We start from the raw sequence: 12,464 nt of genomic DNA, 5'->3' as shown, positions 1-12,464 counted from the left end.
GGGGCAGAGAGAGAGGGGGAGACACAGAAGCTGAAGCAGGCTCCAGGCTCTGAGCTGTCAGCACAGAGCCCAAGATGGGGCTCAAACTCATGAACCATGAGATCATGACTTGAGCCGAAGTCAGATGCTTAACCTATTGAGCCATCCAGGTGCCCCTCTTCAATTTCTTTTATAAGCTTTCTATAGTTTTCAGTTTTCAGATCTTTTACCTCTTTGGTTAGGTTTATTACTAGTTATCTTAGGGTTTTTGGTGCAGTTGTAAATGGGATCAGTTCCTTGATTTCTCTTTCTGCTGCTTAATTATTGGTATATAGAAATGCAACTAATTTCTGTATGTTGATTTTATATCCTATGACTTTACTAAATTCATGTATTAGTTTTAGCAGATTTTTGGTGGAGTCTTTTGGGACTTACGTGTCATCGAGTATTGTGTCATCTGCAAAGAGTGAAAGTTTGACTTCTTCCTTGCCAAATTATATGTCTTTTATTTCTTTTTGTTGTCTGATTACTGAGGCTAGGACTTCCAGTACTATTTTGAACAACAGTGTTTAGAGTGGACATGCCTGTCATGTTCCTGACCTTAGGGCCAAAGCTCTCATTTTTCCCCATTGAGGATGATATTAGCTATGGGTCTTTCATACCTGGACTTTATGATGTTGATATATGCTCTTTCTGTTCCCACTATCTTGAGGGTTTTTATCAAGAAAGGATTCCGTACTTTGTCAAATGCTTTTTCTGCATCTGTTGAGAGGATTATATGGTTCTTATCCTTTCTTTTATTAATGTGATGTATCACGTTGATTGGTTTTTGGATATTGAACCAACTCTGCAGCCCAGGAATAAATCCCACTTGGTCCTGGTGAATAATTCTTTTAACATACTATGGGATTCAATTTGCTAGTATCTTGTTGAGAAATTTTGCATCCAGTTTCATCAGTGATATTGGCCTGTAATTCTCCTTTTTAGTGGGGTCTTTGGTTTTGGAATCAAGGTGATGCTGACTTCATAGAATGAGCTTAGAAGCTTTCCTTCCATTTCTATTTTTGCAACAGTTTGAGAAGAATAGGTATTAACTCTTCTTTAAATCAATGGTAGAATGCCTCTGGGAAGCCATCTGGTCCAGGACTCTTATCTGTTTGGAGATTTTTGATAACTGGTTGAATTTCTTTGCTGGTTATAGGTCTGTTCAAAATTTCTATTTCTTCCTGTTTCAGTTTTGGTAGTGTGTGAGTTTGTAGGAATTTGTCCATTTATTCCTGATTGCCCAGTTTGTTGGCATATAATTTTTCATAGTATTGTTTTATGATTGTATTTCTGTGGTGTTGGTTGTGATATCTCTCTTCTTCATTCATGACTGTCTATTTGGGTCCTTTTCTTTTCTTTTTGAGAAGTCTGGCTAGGGGGTTATCAATTTTGTTTATTTTTTGAAGAGCCAGCATTTAGTTTCATTGATCTGTTCTACTGTTTTTGTTGTTGTTTCCATGTCATTTATTTCTGGTCTAATCTTTGTTTTATTCTCTTCTGCTTGTGTTAGCTTTACTTGCTGTTCTTTTTCTAGTTCCTTTAGGTGTAAGGTTAGGTTTTGTATTTGGGACCTTTCTTGCTTCTTGAGATGGGCCTCAACTGCAATGCATTTTCCTCTTAGGACTGCCTTTGCTGCATCCCAAAGGGTTTGGACTGTTGTGTTTTCATTTTCATTTGCTTCCATGTTTTGTTTTGTTTTAATTTATTCTTTAATTTCTTGGTTAACCCATTCATTCTTTAGTAGGATGTTCTTTAACCTCCATGTATTTGAGGGCTTTCCAAATTTTTTCTTGTGATTGATTTTAAGTTTCATAGCATTGTGATCTGAAAATATGCATGGTAGGATCTGTCTTTTTGTACTTGTTGAAGGCTAATTTGTCACCCAGTATGTGATCTGTTCTGGAGACTGTTCCATGTGCACTCGAAAAGAATGTATATTCTGCTTTAGGATGAAATGTTCTGAATGTATCTTTTAAGTCCACTTGATTCAGTGTGTCTTTCAAAGCCATTGTTTCCTTGTGGAAATTCTGCTTAGATGATCTGTTGTTGTAAGTGGGGTATTAATGTCCCCCACTGTTATGGCATTACTATCAGTGAGTTAGTTTCTTTCTCTTTCTTTCTTTCTTTCTTTCTTTCTTTCTTTCTTTCTTTCTTTCTTTCTGTTTATTTTTGAGAGAGAGAGAGACAGAGAGAGACAGAGGGTGAGCAGGGGAGGGCAGGGATAGGGAGATAGAGAATCTCAAGTAGGCTGCAGGCTCTGAGCTGTCTGCACAGAGCCCAACATGGGGCTCAAGCTCACAAACCATGAGATCATGACCTAACCTGAAGTTGGACATTTAACCAACTGAGCTACCCAGCTGCCCCTCAGTGAGTTTCTTTATGTTTGTTTTTAATTCTTTTATATATTTGGGTGTTTCCAATTTGGAGGCATAAATATTTACAATTGTTAGCTCTTCTTGATGGGTAGACCCCTTAATTATGATGTATGCCCTTCTTCCTCTCTTATTAGAGTCTGTTTTAAAATCTAGTCTGTATGATATGAGTATGGCTATTTCAGCTTTCTTTTGACATCCATTAGCATGATAGATCGTTCTCCCTCCCCTCATTTTCAATCTGCAGGTGTCTTTAGATATAAAATGAGGCTCTTGTAGGCAGCATATAGATGAATTTTGTGGGTTTTGTTTGTTTTTTTTTCTATTTAAATTTTATTTTTTTATTTACATCCAAATTAGCATATAGTGCAACAATGATTTCAGGAGTAGATTTCTTAATGCCCCTTACCCATTTAGCCCATACCCCCTCCCATAACCCCTCCAGTAACCCTCTGTTTGTTCTCCATATTTAAGAATCTCTTATGTTTTGTCCCCTTCCCTGTTTTTATGTTATTTTTGCTCCCCTTCCCTTAGGATCATCTGTTCTGTGTCTTAAAGTCCTCATATGAGTGAAGTCATAAGATATTTGTCTTTCTCTAATTTCACATAGCGTAATACCCTCTAGTTCCATCTATGTAGTTGCAAATGGCAAGATGTCATTCCTTTTGATTGCTGAGTAATACTCCATTGTGTGTGTGTGTGTGTGTGTGTGTGTGTGTGTGTGTGTGTACACACCACATCTTTATCCATGATTGAATTTTGTTTTTTAATCCACCCTGTGTCTTTTGATTAGAGCATTTGGTCCATTTACATTCAGAAATATTGTTGAAAGATGAGCCCCTGCTTCAACTGAAAGTGGCCATTGACCTTTCAAGCTTTTGAGAAGTGATACAATAGAATAGTATTTCAAAGAAAAATGGTTATCGAAATTTGGGATCTGTTTTTCCCTCCCTGTGGCGCTAGCCCTGCGGGGGAAATCGCCAAGAGGAGAGCTCTTGGGACTGTAGGCACCGAGGTTGGCTGTCCAGCACCACCCGAGTGCATAGGTAAGGGCACCCCTTCAGCAGTCAGAGCAGGCAAACTGTGCGTGACCGCGCCTGCGGGAGACTTTGCCATCTGTCCACCTTTGATCTGGGGAGGAAAAACCAGAAGCTCCGCATCCCCTCCCCCTCCACCAATTCGGATACCCCCCAGAGACTCGTTTTGGGGTTCTCACTGACTTCCAAGAAGGACGCGTGCCCCTCTCTGGTCCCGGCATGGGCAGCTACTTGTTTTTGCTGCCCTGACCCCTTTCCCATGACCCTACGGTGCCTCGAGTCCTCCGGGAATGGAGTGGAAGGGACGCAGAGCCAGTGTGGGACCTCAGGGTCCGCGGAAGAGCCGTCCCCGGAGGCGGCACGTCTGGTGAAGGCTCTATACGAACTCAGTCAAACAGGTTGGTACTGGGGAAGTATGACTGTTAATGAAGCCAAGGAGAAACTTAAAAAGGCACCAGAAAGAACTTTCTTGATTAGAGATACCTCTCATTCAGACCACCTACTAAAAATATCTGTTAAAAGATCAGCTGGACCAACTAATCTGCGAATCGAATACCAAGATGGGAAATTCAGGTTGGACTGTATATCGTATGTCTCAAGTCCAAGTTTAAACAGTTTGACACTGTGGTTAATCTGACCGACTACTATGTTCAGATGTGCAAGGATAAGCAGACAGGCCCAGAAGCGCCCTCGAACGACACCGTTCACTTTTATCTGACCAAACCGCTCTACACATCAGCCCTGCCTCTGCAGCATCTCTGTAGACTCTCCGTTATGGAGATGCACCAGTATCATCTGGGGACTGCCTTTACCAACAAGACTAAAAGATTACTTGGAAGAATATAAATTCCAGGTATAAGTGTTTCTCTTTTTCTAAACATGCCTCCTATAAAGTATCTCCGAATGCAGCTATGTTAAAAAAATAAATAAAATACAAAATAAAAGAACCAAAATTTGAGTCACTACTCTGGATAACTATTCGGAATTCTAAAAACAGCTGAAGTCCATCTAATTTAAATGTGTGAGGAGGTAGCTAGGTATTTAAAGTTTCCCCAAATGTTTTCACCTGAGTGATGCTTCCCTTCCTAAGGCTGACCAAGACCAGCAGATCCTTTTAAGTTGAAAGCAAAATGCCGTGAGTGGAGGCTGAAGGAATGTTTTATCAGAATGCCTTGCCTTCCCCAGGTTTCTGTTTGTTAGGTGGAAGGCCCAGGCCCTGGTAGTAGAGAGAGAACTCCATGCAGGACCACTGAAGAAATAGAAGCAACAAACTGATGCAGGCTTAGCTTTAATTTCACATGCCTGGTGATCAGAGTCTACTTGAGGACATTTTCTGTTTTTGCATTCTGGATGTACCTAGGTGTTTCGTTAAACAGATACTGCTTGTGAGTATTTATCCTTCTTTTTGTGCAATTAACCAAATCAGCCAAAAAAGTGACCACGAAATCCTGAATTTGACTTTTTACTACATATATGAACTCTTTTCCTTTAAGGCTAAAGACAAGAAGGTTGTGCTCTACAGATGCAACTCAATCCCTGTTAATAAAACCATGTAGATACAGGCATTTTATCCTTTGAAGTAGCTGTATCCCAACCTGTTGCCATTGACTTTTGGGAAATGGCTTTAGAAATTTCCAAGTTGTCCTTGAATTGTGTGACCAGGTAGAATACTTCGACTTAATTTTCTTCCAGAGATAGGGGGATACCTGCCTGTTTTTCAAAGTGTTTATTTACTGCTGTTACTATTTGATTAGAATGTATTAAATAAAAATACTTGGCTTAAAAAAAAAAAGAAATATTGTTGAAAGATGAATTTACCATTCTTACCTGTAGAGCTGTTGTTTCTGGTAATGTTCTCTAATTCTTTGTAGTTTTTGTTGCTTTGGTCTTCTTTTTATTTTTCTCCACTCACAGAGTCCCCCTTAAAATTTCTTGCAGGGCTGGATTAATGGTCATGGACTCCTTTAGCTTTTGTTTGTCTGGGAAACTCCATCTATTCTGAATGACAGGCTTGTTGAATAAAGAATTCTTGACTGCATATTTTTTCCCATTCAGCACATTGAATATTTTCTACCACTTCCTTCTGGCCTGCCAAGTTTCAGTGGACGGGTCTACTGCTAACCTTATGTGTCTATTCTTGTAGGTTAAGGGCCTTTTGTCCCTGGCTGTTTTCTGAATTCTTTCTTTGTATTTTGCAGGTTTCATTATGATATGTCATGGTGCTGACTTGTTTTTGTTGATTTTGAGGGGAGTTCTCTGTGCCTCTGGGACTTGGATGTCTGTTTCCTTCCCCAGATTAGGGAAGTTGTCAGCTATAATTTGTTCAAATAAACTTTCTGTCCCTTCTTCCCACTCTTCTTCTGGGACTTCTATGATACAGATATTGTTTTGTTTATGGAATCACTAAGTTCTCTAAGTCTCCCCCTTGTGATCTAATAATTTCGTCCCCCTCTTCTTTTCAGCTTCATTATTCTCCATAATGTTATCTTCCGTATCACTTTTCTTTCCTCTGCTTCTTCAACCCTTGTTGTGACTATATCCAGTCAGTATTGCCTCTCAGTTGTAGCATTTTTTTATTTCAGCCTGACTAGTTTTTAGGTCTTTGATCTCTGTAGCAAGGGTTGTCTGATGTCTTCTGTGCTTTTTTCAAGCCCAGCTATTAGTCATATTACTGTTGTTCTAAATTCTTGTTCAGATATTTTGCTTATATCTGTGTTGAGCAGGTCCCTGGCTGTGATTTCTTCTTGACCTTTCTTTTGGATTGAATTCCTCTGTCTGGCCCTTTTGGTTAAGTTTCTGTCTTTTACATGTTTTAAAAGCTTGTTATGTTCCCTGCACCTGAGTGTACTTCTGAGAGTCATAACACTGTCCGGGGCCTGGCCCTTCAGGAAGTGTTTCTGGTATATGCTGTGTGCACTCTGCTGTTGTGTTTTCACTGCTCTTTCCCACCAGTCAGTCTACTGCAGAGCTCATCCTTGATTGCAGTGGGGACTGTTTGGACCTTTAACTAGGTGTGCTTTGATTCGTTTTTTTGAAGTAAGCCTGGAAAAAGGGGGGAAAGAACCCAAAAAAAGAGAACAGGAAAGGGAACAACAATAAGAAAAACCAAACAGAGAATCAAGAACTTATGGTTTTTCCAAAGAAAAGGGGAAAAAAGAAAGAGAAAGAAAAGAATAAAAAGGCCTGATCCAAAGAGAGAGAGAGAGAGAGAGAGAGAGAAAAGGAAATGAAAAAAACAAACAAGAAACTATGAGCCTGATTCCAAAAGAAAAAAGTAAGAAGAAAGAAAAAATAGGAAAAAGAAAAGAATTAACCCTTGTCCTATTTTCACCAGAACTACAGGTATCATTTTGAAGCACTCAATTTTCAGTACACTTGGTGCATGGGGGGTGCTGGCTGTGCTAGTCCTCTAGAGGAGACACCTGCTGTGTTGGCTCAGAGTAAGTCTTGTCCCAGTAAATAAGCAGTTGCCAGGCACATGGTGGGGGAGGGTGGGGTGATGGGGGAGGTGGGGGGTGTGTGGTTTGGTGTATGCAGGTCCCACCTCCATTGGGGGCCATTGTGTTGCTCTCTGAAGTTATACTGTATTTGTCTTGGGGGAAAATGGTGCCACCCCAATATCTCATCCCTGGACAGGTGATCTCACAGCTCTCACTGTTCTAGCAGCCATCACAGAATGGCAAAGACAGCTTGCCCAGTGCCACAACTCAACTGCCTTTTTCTTTGGCACGCGGCTGGAATTGAAAACCTGATGTCTTAAAGGACCTGCCCCTGTATAGATGTGCCCCCCTCCGCTGTAGTAGAATCTCTCCACGCTGTCTGAAGCCCCCTGAAACTGAAAAACAGTCCCATGCCTGTATACTTTGCAGAATCAATAGTGTAGCACCGCTAAAGGCAGCAAAGTTAAATTCCTTCTGGGTGTGCCTCTGTCCCCTATTGATGAAAGGCCTTTGGTGCCTGCAGGGTCTTTTATTAGGGAGGCAATATACCCTTTTCTAAAAGTACTCCAGGAAGGGGAAGCCTCTCTCTGATTGTACCCCAGGGACCAGGCACCACAGCTCCCCTCCAGAGAAAGTTGCTCACTTCTAAAACCTCAGAGTTTGTGCTCCAAATGCTCTTTGCAACACAAAGACCCCTGTGGCACTCAACCTCCTGTTCCCAATTCCATGGTCACTAGAGATTTCCTCTTGTGTGAACTGGATGCCACACTTTCTCAACCTCTGTCTTTCTCTCCCTTTTGTTTCTCCATGAAAAGAGTTCCCTCCTGTCTGGGGCACCACCGTTTTCCTTTCCCCCAACTCATATCCACACACTGTACACCTGCCATGCTGTGTCCCTCCAACAGTGGAGATCCTTTCTCCATTCCACAGATCGATTTCCTGGGTATTCCAAGTGATCTGACCTCAATATAGCTGTGTTTGAGGGATGAGAAAAGCCCAGTCCCCCACGTCCCCCACTTCTCTGCCATCTTAACCCCTCCTAACATTCTCATCTTACAATTGGAAATTTGTAACTTTCGAGCACCTTCACCCATTTAGTCCAACCTCCACCTTTGGCAACTGCCAATCTGTTATCTGTGCCTATGAGTTTGTTTTTGTTTTTATTTTTGTTTTGATTCTACATGTGAGATCATACAACATTAGTTTTTCTCTGTCCTCCACTTAGCATGATGTCTACAGTGTCTGTTCATGTTGTTGTAAACTGTGGAATGTCCTTTCTCATGGCTGAATAATATTCCATTGTATATAGATCTTTATCCATTTATCTATTGACAGACACTTAGGTTGTTTCAGTATCTTGGTGATTGTGGTTAGTGCTGCATGAATATGGGAGTGCAGATGATCTCTTAAAGATCCTGCTTTGGGGGCACCTCACTGGCTCAGTTGATAGAGCATGTGATTCTTGATTTTGGGATTATAAATTTGAGCTCCATGTTGGGTGTAGAGAATATTTAACAGTAAAATCTTAAAAAAGGGGGGGGTGCCTGGGTGGTTCTGTCAATTAAGCGTCTGACTTTGGCTCAGGTCAGGATCTTGCCATTCATGAATTTGAGCCTGCATCAGGCTCACTGCTGTCAGTCAGTACAGAGCCCGCTGAGGATCCTCTGTCTCCCTCAATCTCTGCACCCCGCCCCCCTCCCGTGCTAATGCGTGCTTTCTCCCTCTCTCAAAAATAAACACACATTTTTAAAAAGATTTAAAAAAATAAAAAATAAAGATCCTCTTTTTATTTTCTTCGGGTATATGTTCAGAAGTGGGATTGCTGGATCATATGATAGTTCTATTTTTAATTTTTTTAGGGTATACATTTATTAAAAGGGTCAAAATTCAATCTGTTTTTAAATTTTTTTGAAAACCTCCATTCTGGTTTTTTTCTGTTTTTTTTTTTTTTTTTTTTTTTTTTTTTTTTTAGTAGCTGCGTGAATTTATATTTCCACCAATAGTACATCCTCACCAACACATTTTATCTCTTGTCTTTTTGATAACTATTTTAACAGGTGTGTGGTGATATCTCATTGTAGTTTTGATTTGTATTTCTTTGAGGATTAGGATTCCTTTTCATATATCCCTTGATCATTTGTATATCTTCTTGGGAGAAATGTCTGTTTCAGTTCTTTCCCATTTTTAAATTGGTTTACTTGGGGTTTTTTTTTTGCTATTGAATTTTAGGATTGTCTTACATATTTTAGTAGTTAATCCCTTATCAGGGATATGACTCGCAAATATTTTCTACCATTTTGTAGGTTGCCTTTTCACTCTGTTGATTGTTTCCTTTACTCTGCAGAAGTTTTTTTTTTTTTTTTTAGCTTGATGTAGTCCCACTTGCTTGTTTTTGCTTTTGTTGCCTTTGCTTTTAGTGTCATATCCAAAAAAGTTACTTCCAAGACCGCTGTCAAGGAGCTTACCCACTGTGTTTTCTTTTAGGAGTTTTATGATTTCAGGTCTTAAATTCAAGTCTTTAATGCATTTTGAGTTGATTTTTTTGTGTATGGTGTAAGATAAGGGTCCAATTTCATTCCTTTACATGTGGCTATCTAGATTTCCCAGCAACATTGATTGAAGAGACTATTCTTTTCCCTTCTATATCTTGGTTTCTTGGTTGTAAATTAATTGACCATATGTACATGACTTTATTTCTAGTGTCTCTAGTCTCTTCCATTGATATATATGTTTTTATTCCCATACCATACTGTTTTGATTACTATAGCTTTATAACATAATTTGAAATCAGCAAGCATGATGCTTCCTTTCCTAGGATTCCTTGGTTATTCAGGGCCTTTTGTGGTTCCATACAAATTTTAGGATTATTTTTTTCTATTTCTGTGAAAAATATCATTTGAATTTTGATAAGGATTGCATAAAATCTTAAATTTTTTTAGCGTTGATTTATTTTTGATAGAGACAGAGCATGAGCAGGGTAGAGGCAGAGAGAGAGGGAGACACAGAATCCGAAGCAGGCTCCAGGCTCTGAGCTGTCAGCACAGAGCCCAACGTGGGGCTAGAACTCACAAACTGTAAGATCATGACCTCAGCTGAAGTTGGATGCTTAACCGACTGAGCCACCCAGGCACCCCTGGATTGCATAAAATCTTAGATCACTTTGGGTAGTTTGGACAGTTTAGCAATATTGATTCATCCAATCCATGGACATGGAATATCTTTGCATTTATTTGTGACCAGTTTTTTGAGTGATGTATGATAGTTTTCATTGTAGAGATCTTTCACCTTCTTGGTTAAATTTAGTCATATGTATTTTATTCTTTTTGATGGTATTCTGTTATTATTACTTTTATTGATTTTTAAGATTTTAAGTAATTTCTACACCCAATGTGGGGCTGGAACTTACAGCCCTGGTATCAGAAGTCACACTCTCTGCTACCTGAGCCAGCCAGTCACCCCTAAGTGGGATTACTTTTAAAAGTTTCTCTAACAGTTCATCATTAGTGTATAGAAATTATTATTTTTTTTAATTTTTTTTAAACTTTATTTATTTTTGAGACAGAGAGAGACAGAGCATGAACAGGGGAGGGGCAGAGAGAGAGGGAGACACAGAATTGGAAACAGGCTCTAGGCTCTGAGCCATCAGCCCAGAGCCCGACGCGGGGCTCGAACTCACCGACCGCGAGATCGTGACCTGAGCTGAAGTCGGACGCTCAACCGACTGAGCCACCCAGGCGCCCCTAGAAATTATTTTTACACATTGATTTTGTATCCTGTACCTCTACTGAATTGATAAATATTGGATGAATGAATGTTAAATGAATGAGTTTCTAAGTGGTGGTTTATTTACATTCACTGTCCTCTAATAAAAATCTCAAAGTATACATATTTGATGAATTTATTTTGTTTTAGTGCACAGTAGCAGTTGGAATTAATTTGTAGCCATTATTTAAAGAAGGTTGTACCAGATTTTTTCGTGTGATTTCTTTAATAATCCACAACAATTTTGTGAAGTTAGTATATCCCCTGTTTACAGGTGATGAAACAGTGTTGACACTTACCCAAAGCCACTTAGCTAGTAAGTGGCAGAACTGAGATTTGAACCTACATCTATCTATAACTAAAGTCAACACTACTCAACTTTGCTGCTTCCTAAATTAATGATTAAGTTGTCTGGAAAATTTGCTTCTGATGAACACTTTCTTTTCCCAATGATGCTGGATAAATGAGGTGTTACTGTAATAGGTGTTAATTGAATGGCGCAGAGAGTAAGTGCAAAAGATATTAAAGAAGGGAAAGGTGTTTGCCGAAGTCATCAGGGAAGCTTCTTGGAGTAATTGTGGGACTTTAGTCACTCAATTAGTGTTGTGAAAGTGTTCTCAGTGCCAGAGCTTTTAGGATATATGGGATACAAATACGTATAGAGGAGAGTAGAGGTATTCAGTTTGGAGAAAGTTCTTAGGGGCTTGGAGGTGTTGTGGGTATTTTGAAAGAAGTAAGGAGGACTAGTGTGGCTAGAAGAGAGGACTTATATTGGAGAAAAGTAGGATATTGAAAAAGTGGGTGAGGATCATTGGGGATAGTATATAATCTATACAGAATTTAATTTGGGGGGAGATGCCAGTAACAGTGGCATTGTGGCATAAAGTTATATTTTAGGAGGGTCAATCTGTTAGTAGTGTGCAGGTTTTAAATTAGAATAGTGCAGCATTGGATGCACAGTGACTGAAGAGTGGCACTTCTGGTCCTGGGCTTGAATTGCACCTTTCCTACTTGCTATTTTATGAGCTTACAATGTTATTTCACTCACTGTCCTTCCGTTTGTCCTCTGTGAAATGGGCATTGAACCTTTTGCCTTTTGCTTTTGCCTTTTGGGTCCTAGGTATGGGGAAGAATTACTCCCTTCTCTCAGTTCGGATTTGTATTTGTTTAGTGTTTTCTTTTCTTTTTTTTTTTTCAATGTTTGTTTATTTTTGAAGGAGAGAGAGAGGGAGCGCGAGTGAGCTTGGGCACATGCGCTAGCACGAAGGGGGGAGGGGCAGAAGAGAGCCTGAGACAGAATTAAAGCAGGCTCCAGGCTCTGAGCTGTCAGCACAGAGCCCATCGAGGAGCTCAAACTCACAAACCATGAGATCTTGACCAGAGCCAAAGTCGGTTGTCCAACCCACTGAGGCGCCCCTGGTGTTTTCTTTTTAAACTTCAGGTGAAACAAATTCAGTTAATCAGATTTCTCAGATAATGGCACAGTATTAGCTTTGGCAAGTACAGGGCTTTCTTTTGTTTTATTTTATTTAAAGTAGTTTGCATTTGGGTTGCCTGGCTGGCTTGATTGGTGGAGTGTGCAACTCTTGATCTCAGGGTTGTGAGTTCGAGCCCCGTGTTGGGTATAGAGATTACTTGAAAATAAAACATCTAAAAAATAAAAAATAAATTAAAAAATGTAATACCCCTACCCCCACTCCCCTTAGGAAAAAAAATCCTCATATGTCCACAATTTCTATTCTCATTCTTTGTCTCCGTAGACATCCATACTAATGTTTTTGGATATGTCTGTGTCTTTAAAAAAATGTGGTGATGGGGCGCCTGGGTGG

The 12,464-nt window shown here is 39.8% G+C and overlaps 1 protein-coding gene and 1 pseudogene across 6 annotated transcripts in view; both read left to right on the top strand.

The window, feature by feature from the left end:
* SSBP2 (single stranded DNA binding protein 2) overlaps positions 1-12,464 on the top strand; it is a 316,027-nt gene that overhangs the window by 26,664 nt on the left and 276,899 nt on the right. The gene's annotated exons all lie outside the window — the stretch shown is intronic.
* LOC101091675 lies at positions 3,111-4,348 on the top strand (annotated as a pseudogene).

The sequence above is a fragment of the Felis catus genome, chromosome A1 (genome assembly GCF_018350175.1).
Source record: "Felis catus isolate Fca126 chromosome A1, F.catus_Fca126_mat1.0, whole genome shotgun sequence".
Lineage (NCBI taxonomy): Eukaryota > Metazoa > Chordata > Mammalia > Carnivora > Felidae > Felis > Felis catus.
Note: the sequence above shows the minus strand (reverse complement) of the source record. Positions and strands in the feature narration are given on the sequence as shown.